Here is a 22,162-nt window from a genome sequence, read left to right on the forward strand (position 1 = left end):
TCAGACTAATGTGCTCCCATTCCCTTCTGATTCTTTCTGATTCTGGGTGCTTTGCAAAGAAGCCAGGCAGCTTGTCGTCATGGCATCCCAGAGCTAAATCTAAAGTGTAGGTTTCCTAGCGTGGTAATTCATTCAAGTCAGCTAACATTTATATAGTGGCTATTACATACCTATCTGTTTTCAAGTGTGATATTTTAAAAATCTTTATTCTTTTCTCTCCTGTCCCCTATCATCACCGCTGATATGAACATCACTTAATATAACATAGACTTGGAGATAGAGTAATCTTCTTTGTGAAAAGTGACAGTATCTTTCAACTTTCACCTTATAGCTGACGGGCTCTTTTCCTGGAATATCTTTACGCATTCACTCACTCACTTATTCACTCAAATGAATCTTCTCTTCTTGGTGATGAGGATACATCGAGAAATAAAAGCACAAAATTTCCATGTTGCTACCCATCATTCAAGACTTGGCTTAACTGCCGTCTTCCTCAGGAATGCTTCTCCCTTCTGAAATTCTGCAGTCCTGACTTTCTGCACTGTCCTCAGATACTGCTTGCTTGCACCTGCTTTGTGACTCTTGCTGTAAGGGCTTAGATTATTATCTAATTCTCTGTATGATGATATTTCATTTTCTCAGCAGCATCATAAACTCCAAAGGATCATGCATTATATATTGTTGGACTCCTAAGTATACCTGCCATGGTACCCTGTGTGGAGTGGGTGTCAAATGGACAAGGGGATGGATATTTTCTCTCCAGTGATTGTATGAAGTCCTGGACTCTAATGTGCAGACGTACCCTGGATTTCAGGCTGAGCTCCAACATCACTTAAAACATAGAGATTACTCTAATGTAATTCCCTTAATAGCGGCCCATTAATTTGTAACTGAAGATGCCTCAGCACCTACCTCAGGGTTTGGCATATTTCTAGCACTCAAAAAAAATTGTCTGACTTTATCATCAAGATGCCATGGGTATCGTATATGTACGGAACGGAAAGTGTCTGAAGGACCTCTGAAGCACTGATGGGCTCTAGAGTGTAAGGGGCAGGGGAGGATGAGGAGGTGGTGGGGCTTCCTTAGTGGAGTGCAGTACTCAAACTGACAATAGAGTATGTTGCGTTCCCTGAGTTGTTCCATCTGGAAATATGCCACAAGCATCAACTATCCTTGGCTTTATTCTCAGCACTTTTTCCCCCAAATGCAACTCCCAAAGGCAGAGTGCAGTTTGATAGCAATATCACGTAGCCCTGCCCTCTGGATAGTATATTTAGCATCAGAGCATTGAGAAGTGCTCATGAATTCTAGAAATGGCCTTGGCTCCCGAGTTCTAGGCAGTCTTCCCTCAGTCAATAAGCCCTGAATGAATTCCACGCCCTCATCTTTCGACTTAGAGGAGGTCAACTTTGGGAGGAGCTACCTCAGGAATGTGAGCTTCTAGTGAGTGCAAGTTGGCCAGCGCCTCTCAGGGCGGCGTGCTATGGGTCGCTATGGGTGGGGAACCGAGTTAGGTCAGACACCTCCCATGCTACGATTCCTCAATGCGCACGCATGGTCTCTGGATGCTGTGTGAGAAGAACTGTGTTGCAAGGGGGAAGGAAGGCAAGAAGGAAGTAGTGAGGGGCTGCAGGTGGTCTTCTCAAGCCCCATCAACCCACAGTGGGAATCCGGGGCTGAGTCCTCCAGGGATAACAAGTGCACCCAAGTGCAACACCAGCTTGCAGCCTTGAGTATTTCTACTTAACGCTTTCATCTCCATTTTTGTTTCTCACACGGTGAATTCAAGCTGCCTACCACCTACATATCCCACAGGCTTCCGTGAGGTTGAATGTGTTAATGGCTGTAACGTGCTTTGACCTTCTCTCATGAAAAATACTGTGGGAGTACGGAATATTATTATCATTTCATGGACATTTCGCAGTTCCCAGTGGTTAGTTTCATTCTCCCTTTTAATGTCGAATGCATTAAAATGGCTAAATAAAAACTATTTTGAGTAAATAAAGATACCCATGATTTTTAAAAGTTCTTTATTACATATTTGGATATGCATCATCACCTTCTTCTGACTTTCCACATAAACTGCTATGGCTAAACAGCTCTGTAATGATATTGCTCACTTGGCTATAATTTAGAATGCTACAAAGATTATTTAGCACAAAGAAGTATTTCCAGTTAAAATTTAGCAACTCCTTTCAAATAGATTTACATTGAATCTTAGACTGAATTTTAGAAACATTGAGCAGAGCAAAAATAAAATGTAGTTCATGTTCTCATAAAATATCTGTTTCTCCACTGACTCTTTACACCCTGTTTTTCTTTATGGCAGATTGCCTCTATAGTTAGAAGCAACCTACCTTCGCTTTGTTTTCCTTTCCTTTCATTTGTTTCCAATTCTTTCCTCCCTCTCTACTTCTCTTCTTTCTTTCCTTTAAAAAGAACGAAAAAAGACAGGCTGAAGAAAGCACTTCTCTGGTGTCTGCTATATTGTTAATTCCGGATAAAGATTCAATGTCCTTGTCATCATTGCTGTTGTCATACACAAGGCACTGTTTAAGCTCTTGAAAGGACAAAAGAGAGTGAGCTCCTACACTTAAGAATTACATAAAATAGAGAAATAGAAACAGGCATACAAGTATATAAATAACAGCATAAGGTTTTAGTACTGACATAGAGAATATTTAAAAAGGTTGTGAGACCTACTCATTTCTTAGCAAACCGTAACAATTAACTGTCACCCACCTGGGATAAAATCTCAGTTTTTTTCCCACGTGCTTTCTTTGTGACCTTAGACAAATTGATAATCTCTGTGCTTCCATTTTCCTTCTGTAAAATGGGAATGATAGGGCCTTCCTCATATGGTTGTTTTAAGTCCTAAATGAGCTAATACATGAAAATAGGCTTATACCTGGAATGCAAGCTGTAAACATGGATCAACAAACAATAAACTCAATGTTCATTACATTCCAGGTATTATTTTTATTGGCAATAGAAAATAATCACACACACACACACACAGCCCTTCACTTAAACTTTTCAAATAAGCATTCAATTGTTCCTTGTCTTTTACAGTTAAACTTCTTGAATGGGTCTTTACATCATCTTTCCCTATTCTTCCTTTAACCCTCCAGTCCTAATTTTTCATTTTATGTCCTTGGGCACAGTATTTAATCAAAGTCGTTGGATCTTTTTGAATTCCGGTAGTGGCACAGTGCAAAGATCCCAGGCACGTGTAAGCAACAGTGATTGAAGACTGATGAAAGGACTCCTGCTGTTGACTGCTTCCCATTTATTTCATTTTACTAGGAAAATGAAATGTTCCATTCTCACTTCAATCCATTCTATGTGGGCTTTCATTCCCACCACTATACTTAACAATGTCACTGACCACCTTTATCTTGCTAAATCTAGTGTCCAATGGCAGCCTCCTCCTATTTCAACCCTCTGCCCTCAGTCATCTTGAAGGCCAAGTTTTAGGTGAGACAGAGGTTTCTTTTTGATATCTGCAGCTACCCCATCATGTGCCCTACTTAGGTTCATTTCCCACCTTTTACTGGAAGCTGTTCTTCTTTCTTCTGTTGCTAGTGCTTTTAGTACAAACTGCTAGTCACAGAGGAAGGTCTTTAGTGTACCTACCTATATTGATTTAGTTCATTGGCATTTTCAGGGGCACTTGGAATTTCAAAGTAACATCCAGAGACAGTCGATAACAAAGGGGATGCAATCATCATGCTAAAATTTCAGGCTCTGGATTAGGCATCAGGAGACATTTCTCAGCATGGAGACTCTCCTGTGTTCTTTAAATCAGACCCCATGAAAATCTAGTCTCACTCACTTCTGACCACCCTGGCCGAAGATTTGTCACCACTTTGAGTTTACTTCTTCAGATTAGATAAGATAGAAAATTCAAGGCTAGCCAGAAAATAACATGCATGCGAGGTAATAGGAGAAGAACAGGAAAAAATGCTTACACCTCTATCTCAGTATTTCTTTCTGACCTTTTGTTAATGTCAAATTCTTTTTGAAAAGCCTTAAGCATGGATCAATAAACAATCTGTGGTCAGTTAATTCTTATCAATTTAAGCAAATATCATGAATGATGGGAGATTTTGAAGTGAGGAAACCCTTAGCCTGGGCTTAAATGTTGCCCAGGAAGGAATGAACTTACAACTGAATTTATTCATAAGTAACCGATAGGCACAAAATAAAGTGTTTTAAAAATACCATATTTTTAAAATATGGCCGGGCGCGGTGGGTCACGCCTGTAATCCCAGCACTTTGGGAGGCTGAGGGGGGTGGATCACGAGGTCAAGAGATCAAGACCATCCTGGTCAACATGGTGAAACCCCGTATCTACTAAAAATACAAAAAATTAGCTGGGCATGGTGGCGCGTGCCTGTAATTCCAGCTACTTGGGAGGCTGAGGCAGGAGAATTGCCTGAACCCAGGAGGCCAAGGTTGCGGTGAGCCGAGATCGCGCCATTGCACTCCAGCCTGGGCAACAAGAGCGAAACTCAGTCTCAAAAAAAAAAAATATATATATATATATATATATATATATATATATCATATATAATATTAAAAGATCTGAATAAATCAATTAAAGTTGCATAGCTTGATGAGCAAGGTGTGTATGTGTGCCTGTATGATGCTAAGTTTTCTGGAGTAGTTTATACTAACAGTCACCATGAACAGCACCGGTTTTCCTAGATGAGATGTAGAACTCATAGATACAAATCAGTGGCTGCAGTAGTCAAAGCTCACTGCAGATCCATTGTGACATGCTAAAACAGCACTTTAAATTCTGGCATATTCTGAAAAGAAAATTATGGTGAGATGGTGCTACTGCCAATTATCTGAATACAACTGACAGTCAAAGCAACCAAGTATGAAGTCAAGTTGGTAATTTCCCTTAGATTGCCAAGTTTTGTGTGTGTGTGTGTGTGTTTTTAATTCCAGGGGGTTGAGTTCCCAATCAGATTGTCTTGATTTCCAAATTCAGCCTGGGAAAAACTGATTTTCCTTTATAAGTTGGTCACCAGATGGCCACATGGCCTGTTTTACACTACACAACAGTGGGCTTTATTTCTAAGACTTACTAACATAAAGGAGACAAAGAGTATTGATGAATGATCTAACACACAGTTGTCAAGATTTTTTGTGTGTGAGTCACCAACTTTTGAGGCTCACACGCACTGCAGGATGCTGCGTTAGACTCCTCAGACATATTTTTCTCTCTTTACACCCAACCCAATGTCTCAAATATTCCATTGACTCAAGCGCTGGGAGGAGCCCATTTTCTGGGATTTCATTTGCCATCCCTTCTGCCAAGAATTCATTTTGTAAAATCAGGCAGGGAGAGTTTACTCTTTGAAGTGTCATAGCAACCCACCAGCAAATCCTGTTAGCAATACCTGTACAATACATATGGAATCTGACTATTCTTGACCACCTCTATCACTCCCACTTGTGCCCAGACTGTCAGCACATTTCGTTGGCAGATTACGATAGATTCCTCAACTGATCTTCCTCTTATATGCTTACTTCTTTGAAATCCTTCCTCTGGAAAACATTCAGAATGGTCTTCCTAAAACTGAAGTTAGAGCTTGTTACTGTTTACCAAAAGTCTTTTAATGGTTCCCCACTGGAGTCAGATTAAAAGGCAGGGTCCTTACCAGCAGTAGAACCAGCCACAGTGTCCTGGGTAAACCAGCTACCTGCCAGCTCACCCCTGCAGCCCTGTGGGTTTCCTTCTGGTTTCTCAAACTTCCAGGCACATTCCCACCTTAGGGCTGAATGGGCACTTTGTGTTCCTCCAGGCTGGGTTCAGTTTCTCTGAGTTATCTACATGGCTGCTTCCTCCTTTACTGCAGATCTCTGTTTAGCTGTCACCTCCTCAGAGAGACCTGTGATGACCAGTCTGTGTCTGGTGGCATCCCCACCGTGCACATTGTCTCTTTCTTTGGCCTTTTGTTTCTCTTCTTAGCATCAATCCTTGCCCAGCATGTTGTTCATTTTCCTTGATTATCTTTCTCCCTCTCTGGAATTGGGCTTCATAAGTATGGGATAGGCTTATGGGGCTACATAAGTGATTTTACCATTGTGTTTATTATTGTATCCACTTACCTAGAAATAACCTCTAATCTCATTAAATGTAATCAGGGTATTACCTACGCCATTTATTTCAAAACGTTTCTTTAGCAGATGAGGCTGTGGTCTAAACGAGTAAAGTGATTTTTCTATTGTCACCCAACAAGTTATGTTTGGAAGAACTCAAATCCAATTCTTTTTCCTTTGCTATCCTGTTCCTAGACTCAAATCCAGGGACTCCGTGTCTGTGGTCTCTTTGCATGAGGGGTGGAAGAGAGGCAGGTCTCCTCTACTCAGGCATTCAAGTTTTAAGAAACAAAACAGGATGACATATACTTTCTTTGCCATGGATCATTCCCTGGGGCCTCTAGTTTCCCTATTCTATTTCTCTCCTGTCCCTGGTTGTTCTGGGTACCACTTAATTCATTTATGATTTGTTCAAAACACACATAGAATTTTGAGTCCTGGCCATTTGTGGACTTCAGCATAACAATGGTATTGAATACCTACTATGTGCTACATGCCCATTCTCTTCAGGTGTCTCGGCCGAGTTCGAATTAACAATTGCATTGGTAGAGACACATATTTCTATATTGAAACATTTTCTTCCTGCCAAAGCCAAATGTTAAATACATTTATTCTCAGCTGAAGTTCTAGAAAGCAAAATTGCATGGTTTGAGAGTGAAAAAATCAAAGTATCGTTTTAGGATTTGTCAGGTACAATTCTAAATCTGTGTGCAAGGGTTGGAGATTTGCTAAGTGCAGATCCAGGCTGGTATTAAAATTAGCATGCCCGTAGAATTCTGAGGCATAGGCAAGGTTGGTGTGGCTGCACCTCAGAGGGCTGCAGATGTATATGGCCTTTTTAAATGACTTTGGTATTTATCTGGATACTTAGCCAGGCTTTGTGGGTGCAAGTTTACCTATTAGCTTTGCTTCCTCTCTCCATCCATAAGCACGAGGTGATTATGAATTCACTCGGCACTATTCACTTCCTGGTCTTGCAGAGCTGATTTGATTCTCATAATACACACAAAAAAATCAGAAGTTACACCCTATTTTTTGTAATTCACATCCAAGCAAACCTTTGCATGAGGCATAATTCTCTTACACATTTTCATTTACTTGGTGATCACCTGACTCAGTAATTGTTTATCCTTGTACTGAAATTCTTAGAGAAGGCATCCTTAAGGCATTTTGTTTTAAGACAATAATAACTGTCATAGAAAGCTACCAAGCTTCTGGTGGTCTTCCCTCACTTACTGCTGAGACTCTTACAGCATCTTCATAGATATGATGCCTTTTTGTGCAAAAGTTAAAAAAAAATCAGCATAAAAGCAATCTTTTATTATGGTTTCAAAAGAGTAGATTTTCAGTATCTAAGAAATGTATGAAATAGAAACAGATGAAAGGAGACACAATCGGAAAGGAAATATCCTCATGATTAATCAAAGGCAAACAATTCCACCATTGAAAAATGACTTAGTATTTAAGATTTTCCTCTGCTCTTTAACACTAAAATTCTGTAAAACTTTGAACTTGCAATATTGGAAATAAAAAGACAGAAAATTTTGCACTCTAGAATTTTTTGACAAAGTGGAATTCCATACATAAAAGCGTAGAATAATTGCTTTATATTGCCCTCAGATGAAAGCCCAAATTCCTGGGCCTGGCCTCAGAAGCCCCGGTCGTTGGAGTTCCTTTATTTTATCTCCTTAAATTCCTAGCAGGAATCATCTGTTCTGGCCCTCCTCATCTAGTTTCTCCCTCCATCTTAAACACTTTCTTTGCACGTCTCTCTTAAGAATCTTTTTTTTTTTTTTTTTTTTTTTTTTTAGATGCAGTCTATCTCTGTTTCCAGGTTGGAGTGCAGTGGCACAATCTCAGCTCACTGCAATCTCTGACTCCCTGGTTCAAGTGATTCTCCTGCCTCAGCCTCCCGAGTAACTGGGATTACAGGCAACCGCCACCATGCCCAGCTAATTTTTTGTATTTTTAGTAAAGATGGGGTTTCACTATGTTGGCCAGGATGCTCTCATGGTCTTGATCTCCTGACCTAGTGATCCGCCTGCCTCAGCCTCCCAAAATGCTGGTATTCCAAGCATGAGCCACAGTGCCCGGCCTCTCTTGAGCGTCTTGATCTTCAAGAACCTATTAAAGTAACAAACTACTGTTAGCCACTTAATGCTTGGACAGAGAACTTTAGTCCCTATCTTCAAGAAGCCTTCTCTCCTTGCCCCAGCTAGGGTCTGTCTCTCCCTTTCATAAGCTCTAGTAGCACGCACCAAACCCCACAGCTCTCTTATCCCACCCACTGCAGCATTACACGCTATTTTGAAATGGTAATAGATCCTAGACACCCCCTGAACTCCAAACATAGCTGATACTTTTTTTATATTCCCCAGAGTGCTCAAGAAATTATGAAGCACAGAGTTTAGTCAATGTTTGGTGACTTGATAATTTCAGGAAGAAATCAACATTGTTTATGAAAGAGGACACATTCTCATGTTTAGGCATGACCAGGTGAGGTTAAGGTAATTACCACTGGCAAGAGCTTTCTTAATGAAAATGTCAAGTGGCCTGGAGACCACTATACTTCACATTCAGCATCTCTCAAGTGGCGTTCCTCACCCACAATTAGCACTTGTATTTTGGATACTTCTTTAATATCCGTAAAAATCCTAAAATATTTTCTTTATATAGAGTACTCAAAAACACCTGCAGCGAGTTACAACAGCAGCAATCTACAATCCCAGTGTATGAGAGTATCAGGCAAAGAATATTCCAGAAAAAGAGTAATCAAGTTGTTTAAAATAGACCTTTCTATACCATCACTATGAAACAACACTTTTGTATAGTACTTTGCAGTGTACAATGCACCTCACATTTCTTATTTTGTGCTTGTTTGCTTTATTTTATTTTATATCAACTTAATCTTTATATCTAGATAGTCATCCCTAATCAAATATGAAGAAACTGAGGCTTACAAGTTGTGGTGGTGCTGAGCTATCTAAGATGAATAGAAAATATATGTGGCAGAAATTTAATTAAGGTTGCTTGTTCTTCTTCCTACCATGGCAGTTTCTGCTCCCATAATTCTGTAATACAAATCCTGGAGGGCTTTATTGCTTATAAAGGAGAGCAAAGCTGAGAATTCTCCCTTAAACAACTTTTTTCAGAAAGTTCAGGTCCATATGAGAGCAACATTTGCAGACTTTGTTTAGTATATGATTCTCTTTTAAAATATATCACTGCACCCTATGTGCCATACACCCACACATCAGATGAGCAGTGTATTTTTGCTGAGTGAGCAAGGGAGATTAAGACAAACTAGGGAAATGTGGTACTGAGGCAGGGGACTATAAACTTCCCTTAAAAAAAAAAAAACCTGTCTCAAAAACCTGGAGCAAAAGGCTATTTTCTTTTGCATTGTGAGGATAACATTACTCTATGTTCTTCAGTAGGTTATTAGTCTGGGGTGACATGAACTCAGTTGAAGGGTGTTTATTTTTCAGAGTAATCTTGAGCCTCTCTTAGAGAGTGCTGTTTTAACATTGTTAGCAATCTGAAAGATTATTAATCTTGTCAAACATCAATATTCTCTTTGATAGATGGATGGGGTATTCATCCCTTTTCATGCTACAATCTCCTGTGAGTCATGTTTCCAGATATACATACCTGTCATGTGGCTCCTTTCCTTACATCTGGGCTGTGACCTGCTCTAATGAACAAAATGTGGCAAAGATGTTAGTATGTCTGTTTCACGCTGAAGCCTTAAGACCTGGGAACTTCCACCTTGGGGCTCTGTGAGAATTCAGTTTCTATATTAGAAATTCCAGTATCCTGAGACCATTATGTTGTGAGCAGCCCCACCAGCCATGTGGAGCTGCTATGGAGAACTGAGGCCCCTGCCAGCCAGCCCAATTGAGTACCCAGGTGATAGCATCAATTTGATGGCTGCATGTGTGAGGTCATCTGAGCCATGAGGTCTTTATCTTCCACCAAGATGCTATAGCTGATGTCCCATGAAACAGACAGGGTCTGTCCTTGCTGAACTCCACCCAGATTGCAGAAATGTAAGCAACTGGACAAAATTGTTGCTTAAGATCCATTAATTTTTTCAGATAGTTTATTGTGTAGCAATATATAACCAAAGCAACAAATTACCAGCAAAAATCATCCAAATAAGCAGAATAGATAAAACTGCTTGAAATAAAAAGAATTAAAAAGAAAAGACATTGGTATTCATTGTACTGGATTAATGGCCTATTCCCCCCGTCTGGTCCAGGCCTCTCTCTACATCCTCTCCTTTGTTTATCTCCCCAATTCCACAGCCAGTTGCACTATTTCCTCTTTCCCTGACGTCGTCAGCACTTCTGGTCACATAGAACAGGGTAAATACTAGCAAAACACAAGACAGTAATACCGACACAGCACCACCAATAAATGAGTAGAAAGTTTTTATATACTAATGCAGAGGAGAAACAATTTTGAGTTAATTCCATTAATTGTTGCCAGTGTTTAAGAACAAGATTTGTTTTTATTTTATTGACTGCTTTTTGTCATTCTGCTAATTAGTCTTATCTGAAGCCACCATATTTTAAATGAAATGCATTTGATCTGTCTTTACTATCTACGGTTATGGTTCTAGTGCTACAGCTCATATTCTTGAAAGGAATTTAATGTCTGTATTAATTAATGAAGTTGGCACCCAAAGTCACAAAGCAGGGCATTTTTTTTAACTTTTCTCTGTCACAGTGTATTTTGCTTTCTAATGTTTTTCTTTAGACACTGAACAAACTTTCTAGTTTATAAAAATTTATTACCATGAAATCTAATCCAGTGGATTGCAATTTCATAGACTTATGGTAAAATTAACAAGAAAATGTTCAAGAATATAACAACCTAAAATTTACTATTATGGTTGTTACGAAGTGTTTATTAATCCAAGTTTAAGATGTTTCATCAGAATATGAATAGTGATAGTGATTAAATTTACTTTTTAGTAAAATAGTTTCTTTCTTTGTAAAATATTTTCTTTCTACCTTTCTCTAAATAATCAAAATGAATTAGTAGTACATTTAACATGTTTATATTTATGTACTTAATAAACATATCTGCAGAAGACACCAGTTTAAATATTTTCTTATATATGTTATTCATATATGTATTTGTATTTTATGTATATGTGTGTGTATGTGTATATATACACACATATATATAGATATACATATACATATATACACGTATATACATATATACATTATATATATGTGTGTATATATTGTATAATATATGTATTAATATATAATATATACACACATATATGTATATATATGTGTGTATGTATATATATTCCCATTTACATTTGTCTCAGATTAAGAAAAAATGTCAGTCTGGCATGGTCAGAAGCCAATCTCAATTGAACATAATACATTGTGTTTATTTTTATGAGCTAACAATGATACCTTTTAGTGTTTCTGAGACTCAGTTTTTTTGTCTACAAGATGAGATAATGATCTCCTACCCCTTGTAGTTCTTGTGACCATCTCATCAGACACAGGAGTGAAACTACTTAGCACAGACATCTGATATAGAATAGCCACTTAGAAAATATTTATTAAAACTCACTCTGAATAGTTCGAATGCTTGTGTTTATTGAGTTAATAAGTAGGATGCTCACTCGTACATATCTGTACTATAGCAACCGTTTGGCAGCCCTGTTGGTTCCTGGGTAATTATTTTGCACTCTACTTCTGTGTATCATCTGGATAATAAAATAATCTCTTCTTTTCAGATGCATGAGCAAGTTATCTGGACACATTGAAACTGGTAAGAATGTGTAGAGTCGGTTTCATACCAAGTGCAGCTCGCTGATAGGGTGAATTATTCAGATGATGCATGCAATGATTTACATACTATAACAAAAAGTAGGTGATCATCTATCCATTCGGGGCACCAGAAGCATAAAGTTGAATCAGACACATGACATTTTTCCTAGGAGATCTCAGAATCTGCCTAGGGAGACGAATACACACCCAATTGACTGTGATCTACGTTACAATAAAATGACTGTTAAATGTAAAGAAAAGATGGTTTGAGAATCACAAAGAGGTAGTAGCTGATTCTAAGGAGATCTGCAAAGGCTTCAAGGAAGAGCAAGACTATGAACAGAGACTTCAGAGGCGAAATAATTTGATGAACTTTCAGGGGACTGGTCCCAGGCTATCCCACTCTGATGTGGGCATCTTAGAGTGTCCTCCAGACGTGCACCCCATCCTTCTCCAGTCTGCTCTGTGATGAGGGTTTCTGACCCAGACACTACCTCAACTGGCTCCCTTTCCCTCGGGCTCCAGGTTGGTTTTAACGGATGGGGGCACTGTGGGTCGACAGGAAGGAGAAGAGTGAGGTTAGGAATACTTGTCCTTCTGGTTTCCTCCCTGCAGTGCTGCAGCGGGCGGACTGCACCCTCAAATTTAGTTTCAGGTCTCTGGTTCTGCTAAGCAGCCTCCACTTCTGGATTTCAGCTACTTCTTCCTCCCCTATAGCCCTTCAGTCCTGGGGTACGTGCATTATCACTTGTTCTCTCTCAACACCCTGCACACACCTTTATAAATAGACCCTTCATTACACTTTACTCAGATATTCACAATGTTACTGTTCTATTTCCTGCTGAGTCCTTACTGGATATACTTGATTTTAGAAAACTTTGTGAGCTTTTACCCATGAAAAATGGCTGCTTGATTTCCTGAGATGCCATGCCATTTTCATCTCTCTATTTTGATCCTGCTGCCTCCCTGTCAGGAGCACCTGGCCTTTTCACTCATGATTCAAGACTGTTAGTTTGAAAACTCATCTTTGGATCACTATCACGGGGTCAGTTTCCTTCCTTTGACTTTACATAACACCATTCACATGTACTAGGATGGTCTTTGCCACAGTAGAATTGTCTCTCCCATTAAAATGAGAGTTCCTCAAGAATAGAAATCATATTTCTTCTATCTTCAAGAACAGTCATTCACATAGTTCTTATAATAGAACTTATTACACTGGTCATATTTAGCAGATTGATTTAGTGTTTTATTCAGTAATCAATAATAATATTAGTTTTCTTTTGTTCATTGATTAATAATGTTTTACTTGGAAGTCCAAGTTAGAAGACATTTTTTAACACCTGGGCGATGAAATAATCTGCACAAGAAATTCCCAGGACACACGTTTACCTGTGTAACAAACCTGCATATGTACCCCAAACTTAAAAGTTAAAAAAATAGAAAATAAAATAAAAATTAAACATGAGACTTATTCCTTAAGATGAAAACTTTGTTGTGGGTTAAACTAATTTGGTGTTTTCTAAGTCTTTTTAGTTCAGTGATGCAAATTTCATAAGAAAGAACACGTTTAATTATGTGTTCTGTGATTGATCAGATACCTGTGTTTTACTTTACAGTCCTTCTTTCTTTGACAACCTGATATTGTTAATGTGCTGTACTTTTTCCTGGCAGGATTCACATGACAGATGTATGTCACTCATATGCATAACCTATTTTATGGTCTGTAACATAGATAAATGTAGGCTGGTTCTGCAAAATTTCATAGTTTCTCCGATTCAATAAATTATATCACTAAACTGAAAAAGAGTGATATCATATGGCTAGACTAGATTGAACCTTGTTTTAATTCATTTTATGAAAAAAAGTCACAGAATTTATTACTAACGCTAGTTTTTTGTTTTGTTTTTAAAAAATTATTTGGGAATGTAATACAATCATGCAAATGTGTAAGATCTTTCTAGTTCCTTAGAAATTGGCTTTTTAGCTACCACATATAAAGTCATGAAAAGAGACACAATGCAAGCCAGGTCTGCTTTCTCATAACAGATACGATTAAGCAGGATGCTAAAAATAAATTGCAAAATATGTATCTTTTCTTAATTTCTCATACCTACTTTTCCTTTACTGCATTTAATGAAGGAGGAATTAAGAAGAAAGACTAATATTTTGAGTTAAAAGCTTTTACTTATTCAAGTAACTAATAATTATTGGCTCCAAGACCTTCTTGGATTCTACTTGAGAACTACCCCCGAAATGTCACCACCATCATTCCTTGTTCTGTCTCCATCTCTGTTCTGGATTTTTAGAGAGTCAAGTGACATGGCTTCTAAGCCCAGGATCTTTTGTAGAAAAACCACAGGTGAAAATGGCATCAATTTCTTGTTGCCTTGTTTTCAAGAACAAACTAGTTTGATGTTATTTCTTCTTCGATTTTTCCAGGACATCACATTCAATTCTCAACTGTCCTGTTTTTGAAGAAAGATAAGACTCTGGTTTTGATTGAATTTTCCTTGAGATCAGTTATTGCTGAGTCCAGTTTATTAAAGAACTAACGTGGCATCAGTGCTGAATTCTCTGAGGTCATACTCAAGTTCATCTTTGAATTAAAGAAGTTTTTTTTTTTTTTGAAGTGTGAATCCCAAGTAATACTTGTTTCCTATGCAAAAGGAGAGAGAATAAGTAAGAGGTAAAATGGAAAGATTATTCTTCCATTTTAGTATTTCATGCCATTTCCTTAAATTTGCACAAATGTTGATGCAACATGTGTACTTGTTAAGCTTACTGTTTTGTCTTTGTGCTTTGTGATGGACATGTTACAAACGTCTCAAGTTTTATTTAGAATAAATATTTGGAATGTGGAGCTCTTAGAAGGAACATTTTTTCTCCTTTATGTTGAGACTTGAAAGATGAGGCAAGAAGGAAGTGTGGTTAGGTGCCAAGCTAAGAAGGGAATGTGTGGCTGCTCACCTTCAGTACCTGACAGTGCTGTGGATGGCAATTTTACGTGCTTGCTCTTGTTGGAGAGAAATCTATGTCCAGAGATGCTGGAAAAAGTGGAGCTACATATGCTCAAATCATACCACAATTCAGTTAGCTATTGTACACCTCTGTGGATAATGCAGCTTTGTAGGCAGCACAGCTGTGCAAATGAGACAGCCATTTTCATGGCAAACCTAAGAAGATGGGAACATTCGTGTCTGAGTTTTGGTTGACCAGTTTTTCCATGATTTTCTAAAATGGATAGCATGTACATTTCCTAAAGTTTACACCGTTTAGAACTCTCAAACTTTGGAAAAGCTTTCTTTTTCTGTTACCTCTCCTGACCGTGAAGATAGTCAGTATATTAAGGAGAGAAGTCATAGTCAAATCATGTGCAAAAAGCTGAAAGAACAAAACAAACCATCTTAATGTCAAATATCTGCTCAGAAATCTTTAATTTTATCTGCTTGTTTGGTTGCATGAGTTCTAAAATTCTTAATGTGGCCATTAAGGCCCACCACAATCTAAATTTGTCACCTCATTGCGGTTGTATCTCCTGTACCACCCCCACCTCCTGTACCTCCTGTACCACAAGGCACCAAGCAATTCTGCCTTGTGTGGTCTTCACTATCACCATACATACAATGTTTATCCCTGACTTTGTATCTTTTATCGGGGGCTCTCCTTACTACGTTTTAACTTTCTTGTATTTCCAACAGCTATACATCCTTCTACACCAGCTAGGAACTTCTGTTATGTGAGGAGCTCTCATTGGCCATCTTAAGAGTCAATTATTATTTTTTTTTTCCTTTTCTGAGCTTCTACAGAATTTATTTTTATTTATTTATTTTTGGGATGGAGGCTTTCTTTGTCACCCAGGCTGGAGTGCAGTGGTGCGATCTCAGCTTACTGCAACCTCCACCTTTCAGGTTCAAGTGATTCTCCTGCTTCAGCCTCCCCAGTAGCTGGGATCACAGGCACAGGCATGCACCTGTGCTTATATATATATATATAATTTTTAGTAGACTCGGGGTTTAACCATGTTGGCCAGACTGGTCTTGAACTATTGACATCAGGTGATCTTCCCTCCTTGGCCTCCCAAAGTGTTGAGATTACAGGTGTGAGCCACTGCTTCCTGCCAGAATTTATTTTCAGGGTAGAAATTTTTTTGTTACAAACAAGTCATTGTTGCTTCTTGAGTATGCTTTCCTTCTCTCCTAACAAATGCTGATTACTTCCTCTTCTGTCTCCTGAATGGGGTGACTTTGCTGAGAATAGGGACAAGAGCTCCTGTATTTCTTTTCCCAGACTTCAAGAGGTGGATCCCTGTGAGTACTGGCTGGGCTTCTCCTGTACCTCCTCTCCAAGGTCCTCCTGAAAGGACTTTGGCTTTCCCCAATTCTGGTGCCTTTAGTCTGTGAGTCTCCAGAAGGCATGGTCTATGTTTCTTCCCCTTCAGTTTCTCACACTTTGAATTCTCTATAGTCCAATTTAGGCCTTCTGCTCTTCTGTTTGTTCACCGCATGAAGCCATCCATGACTCCATTAGGTCTCCTTGGTGCCTGTTTCTAACCCCCTGCAGCATTTAAGTTTAAATAACATAAAACCATGGAGCAGATTGCATCAGCACAAATGGTAGTTGAGTGTGTGTGCGTGTGTGTGTGTGTGTGTTTGTGGGGTGGGGACGTTGTTGAGGTACAGATGCCATCTGGTAAGCCTCCTCTGTTAAGAGGCAGAAGGACTGCAACTGTCCCATCAGTGCTTACTGATGATTCAACACAGAATAATTCTGCTTTACTGATTATCTTCTATCTCCTTTCTGCACATTGTTCCCAGCCATTCAATGATTCAGTTTTTAATTTTTGGGGTTTATTTTTTTCTGAGCCACTTCTTAGCTGTCTCCTTCTTTAGTTTTTTTATGTCCTGAAAGTAATGCTTCAACTTTAACATTTTATACCTTGTGCATGCTATCTGATGATATTTTCACTTCCTCTAATTCTTCTTGTTTGGCCTGGAATCTCACACCATCACCCCATGTTCAGTACATTTAAATGGAACTTTGCGATTACTTCTCCTGCTCTTTTTAGCCCCTTGTCCTAATACCATAAATGCTAATCCTCAGACTTGACTTTAGTCTATTTTGGTGACTTATTAGATTTTTCTTTTAGCTTTCCTCCAGGGGACAGCAATTTCAAACCATCACAAGCACAGGTGCAACTTCTGCTCTTCTAATTCCCACCCACACTCCTAACTCCACTCTATCTCCTGATAACACCATATTAAGTCACTAATGGCTAGAGTTTGAAAGATTGAATGTTAAAAGCATAATTAGAGACTTAAGGGAAACAAATTGTACCCATAAAATTTAGAATTAATTTCAGGAAAATAGGGCAATTGAAGCACCTTGTGCAATTTGAAATGACTTTTCCAAATGAGCGACTGTGCCTGAAATCAGCCCCCTCCTAACTTCCTTGGCTTCCTTCTTATTTCCTTCTAAGAATAAGGCAGGTCAGTGGGGGTAAGTTTGGCAAACAGCAATGCTCACTTCTTGTCAGAATATCAACTGCAAAGAGCTCACCTTGAAGTTAAGCTTTCTCTCTGTACTGGAAATGGAAAATGGGAGGAGGTGTGTGGGTGAGACCAATTATTGCCCTTGGGCAAGCTTGAGAAATTGCAAGACCAGAGCCTAGGCATTCAGAGGTAGTTCCTTCTGAGCCCAGGTTAATCCCATCAGTCAGAAATTTCTTATTTCTTACACTGACTAACAGAACTATCCCAATGCATACATAGTATGTTCCATACCTTCAGTTCCCTGGTGCCTCTGCACAAGCAATATACCCTTATGAGAATGCCGGGCAGCTTCATTCACCAATCCAAACCCATTCATTCTTCTAGGCACACCACCACTTCCCCTTACACAGACAAGCCCATTCATTCTTCTAGGCACATCACCACTTCCCCCTTACACAGACAAAAAGCCCTTTTTGGGCTGGGTGAGGTGGCTCATGCCTATAATCCCAACATGTTGGGTGGCCGAGGTGGGCAGATAACGAGGTCAGGAGATCTAGATCTAGACCATCCAGGCCAACATGGTGAAATCCTGTCTCTACTGCAAATACAAAAATTATAGCTGGGCTTGGTGGTGGATGCCTGTAATCCCAGCTATTCGGGAGGCTGAGGCAGGAGAATCGCTTGAACCAGGGAGTTGGAGGTTGTAGTGAGCCGAGATGGCATCACTGCACTCCAGCCTGGCAAGAGTGTGAGACTCCATCTTTAAAAAAATTAAAAAGCCCTCTGTGATTACCACAGCCTTCAACTGTCTGTCTCTGATAGTTCTATACCATACAAAGGCTGAAAAAAAAAATAGGAGCTTTGTGAGAGGACTGTGCTGTCTGCATAAGTACAAAGAAGAATAACATATGACTCCTATATACATAGTCTAGTGTAGGAAGCAGCAGAGAGATACCTGTGATTAGGTTGCTATAAGATCAAGACAGAGATTGTGACAGGCTCTTTGCCTGTTCCTCCTAGATCTGTGTTTACATACAGGTCATTTTTCTGATTCTCAGCTTTTCCATCCTTAAAATGATGAAATAAACAATTATTTTAAAGGGTGGCTTAATACATTAAATGGGATTCTGAATGTAAAATGCATGGTAAAGGTCTGACCTATAGTGGGTACAAAATAACTGTTTTCGAATTGGTATTCAGGCTGAAAATGGTTCGAGAGACTCTAATTACACGTTTGTTTCAATTTAGGGCTGTCAGCAAATTCAGATTGGTCTCACCTGTCACCCAGTGTTTATTATTCTCAAGGGGGAGAGAATGGAGATTACAGATGAATTAGGGCATCTTCAACCTTAGTCTTGGAAACCCATGACTATGGATGGATGGCAGCTAGGATTTTTTGTTGTTGTTGCTAGAAACATAAGGACAGCAAACCCATGGGGTCTGATTTCCCTCAGGTTGTTGAGGTTGGGTTGGCAGCGAAGATCTAGAAAATGTGAATAAAAACAATGCAGTCTCAGAGAACTAGAGAGTTCTCTGAAAGATTACCTTTACAAAGTTCTGCTCCGGGGAACTTAGTAGAGAATATTTTTCCAAAATATCTTATTCCCTGTGGTCCACAGCTGTCTCTTTTTTGGTGTTACTGAAGCAAAAAGGAGGGAACAAAGAAAGTCTAAAAAATCCAAATCGAAATACGGATTTAAAACAAGCAAAAGGAAGTCCTCGCACACCTTCTTTCACTTGGCTATGGAGTCTTTCTGTGAATTGTGCATGAATTTTAATAAAGCCTGTGTCTGTCTTTTGTTAGAAATAAAAAGCTATTTCTTTTGCTTGACACCTTCTTTTGGGAGGCAAGTCTGGTAGGCAAAATTTCATTCAACATCGTCTTAGACTGCTCTAAGAACCCTGGGACCCCTATTCCTTTTGCTTGAAAGTAAAAATGACTTAACACCTAGGCACACAGAGAGCTAAGAAAAGATTTGTCAACTGAGGCAGCCCGACTGTGGCTCATGGACTGTAATCCTGAGGGCTGGGGTCACTACCAGCTTGTCTATGGAGAAAGTCATCAGGCATATGGAATGCATTCTCTTCTTATATCTCCTGGAGGCCCTTAGCAGGTCTTTTGCAATTTATATTTGATCAAATTTAGGACCAGCATCAGTGGGTCATAAAACCAGAGAAAGCCAAGCTGGAGGGTCGTGACACTAGTTCTCGTCTTTCCCCTGTTTCTACAGAGCGGGAAAGAGACCCAGAGGGATGATGTGATAGGTGGGATGGCTTTGCTAATTTCTGGCTTAACCCAAGGTAGAAACATGGGCTCCTGACTCTCAGTCCAGTGCTCCACCTATTAAAATGCGCTGCCACAACAAACACTGAGAAGTTCAGGAACTGTCAGAGTTGAGAGGAAATTGTCCTCATCATAAACTATTGCCTCTCCCTTTAGTAAAATGGTGGTAAGCGGGTAATTATAACAGAAATACTGCAGTTATTGCCTGTGGTGTACTCACCTACAGGAATCACACTGAACATTTGTAATGAGCAAATGTAATAAGAGTGCATTGGGTTGAGTAAGGGAGCAAATATGTAAAGGAATATGCCTCTTTCCTCTAATATCTCCAGTGCAGATGCGGAAATGTATATTTGACTCTTATACCAGGGGTCAATAACATGCTCAATTTTAAATTCTGTAAGGGAACGATTAGGCACTGCAGTCTAAGTGTTCATGAAGAAGGTGGGGAAAAGGGTGCTACAGATATGAAGAACGGGCTTTGGAAGGGAATCTGGGGAGGCTTCTCAGAGGAAATGGCATTTTCATGTGGAATGTGCATAGAGACAGGACCTTGATTGGTAAATATGGAGAGGGGATGATGATAATTACATCCAGAAAGAGGAATGCAGCATTTGTTGAGGGGAACATTGAGAAGAGAGAAGAGGTGATTGTGACTTAGGATAGTAAGTAGAATGGGGAGTAAATCAACTCAACTGATATTCTGATGATGTGAGGTGAAGTCCAGATGAAGGCTGGGTTGTAGGAGATGTTGCGTTTTTCTTCTTTATTAACTACCAGGAAATAAAATTCTAAGCCCTCAGAATAGGAGTGACACAGATAAGATCTTGATTTCAGAAAGATTCCATTCTTAACAGGAGCACATTATGACTTTCTTGAGCCATAGGCAGTCTTCCTTTTATGGGCCACTTCTTTCATAAAAAAATATATACTTAAATTTATATTTTATAGCTGCATTAGTATAAATATGAATATATTAATATTATACCTTAAAACATTTTCTTTCTCCTAAAAGTTCATTTTTAAAAATTCTGATTTCAAAGACAATTAAACCATTCCATGGGCCTCTAAAGGTATTGTGAACCCTAAGTGCTCCACCTATGACCTAATGGATAAGTTGGCCTCAACTCTAAGCAATGTTTAAATTGTTTTAAGGGGCAAGTATGGAAACAGATACCAGGGAAGAGCTTTTGTTAATGGTTTCTGTAACAGTTATATTTAACAGTTACAAGTTGCAACATATGCAAAAACAAAGAGGGAGAAAATGTTCTGAATTGATCTTTCACAGAAATCACAATCTAAAGTGATTTCTATGAAGAAAAATCACAAAGAAAAATCTAAATGTAATAAATAAAAACAACAAGCATATTCATTGATTTTAATCACTGTGAGGCTAAGAAATCTCTCCAAAAGAGCTGTATGTTATCATCCAAATTAATTTGAACTTTTGTGGTTTATATTATACTATATTATTATATAAATATAAATTATATATATTATAATATAAATCTTATTCCATAAGATTGTTCATTATGGAAGAATTCAATACTTTTCTGATTTTCCTACTCAGACCTCTACTACTTATAAGTATGCCCAGGTGTGCATGCAAGTTTTTCGTTTTTCAATTACTGGGTTATTCTAAGCTGCACCTAGATCAAGGTCATGTATTTGACTTCCCAAGTTGCTGTATCTCATTCTTTGGGGATTCAGGGCTATCATCTAAGACTGTTATTTCTTCTAATCGCTGGTAAAATCCCTCGCCTGTCTCTGAAGGAAGCTTTCTCCTGAGAGTTTGGCTTCTTTCTTGCTCCCTTGTAGAATTTATGACTTTGTGCAAAACCTCCGCGTAGACCCTGGGCTCTGCAGCTTCCCTGGTGTTGATGTCTTAGCAGCATGGCAATGGGCTCACATTCTCTGGGGAGACACTCCCATTTCCCACCCTCAGAGGCATATCTTCTATCTGCAAATCTTCTTAGACTTTGACTATGCGCTCTCACATGAAGCAATTCATTGCTGGCCTCTGCAGCTATGTCACTCAGCTTCTCACCTATAGGGTTAAAGATCCCTGATCATACAAAAAATTTTAATAAACTGATTTCTAAATAACATTTAGCTCCATGCTGCGGAGCTTATCAGTTCACATTAATAATTTCTCTGTCCTCACAAAACTTAGCTGTATTGAGAGAAGAAATCCATACAAAGATATTAAAATGGCAGGAGGAGGCTGTGCATGAGGAGGGTGTGCATGAGGAAGGTGGTTGTCTCCAGAAGCAGAGACCTGAAAGCCTGGGGAGGTCCTGGGAAGTTCTGTAGAAGGAATGTGGGGTGGGAAATTAGCTGTAGCATTGGGCATGCACACTCTAAAATCTGTTTCAATGCAGAAAGAAATATTAGAATTTATGTATCTTATCCTTTTAAAATATTCTAAAATATACATTTTACATAACAGTCTATGCAGATGGTAA

This window comes from Sapajus apella, unplaced genomic scaffold (genome assembly GCF_009761245.1).
Source record: "Sapajus apella isolate SASKATOON/1434 unplaced genomic scaffold, GSC_monkey_1.0 scaffold31, whole genome shotgun sequence".
Classification (NCBI taxonomy): domain Eukaryota; kingdom Metazoa; phylum Chordata; class Mammalia; order Primates; family Cebidae; genus Sapajus; species Sapajus apella.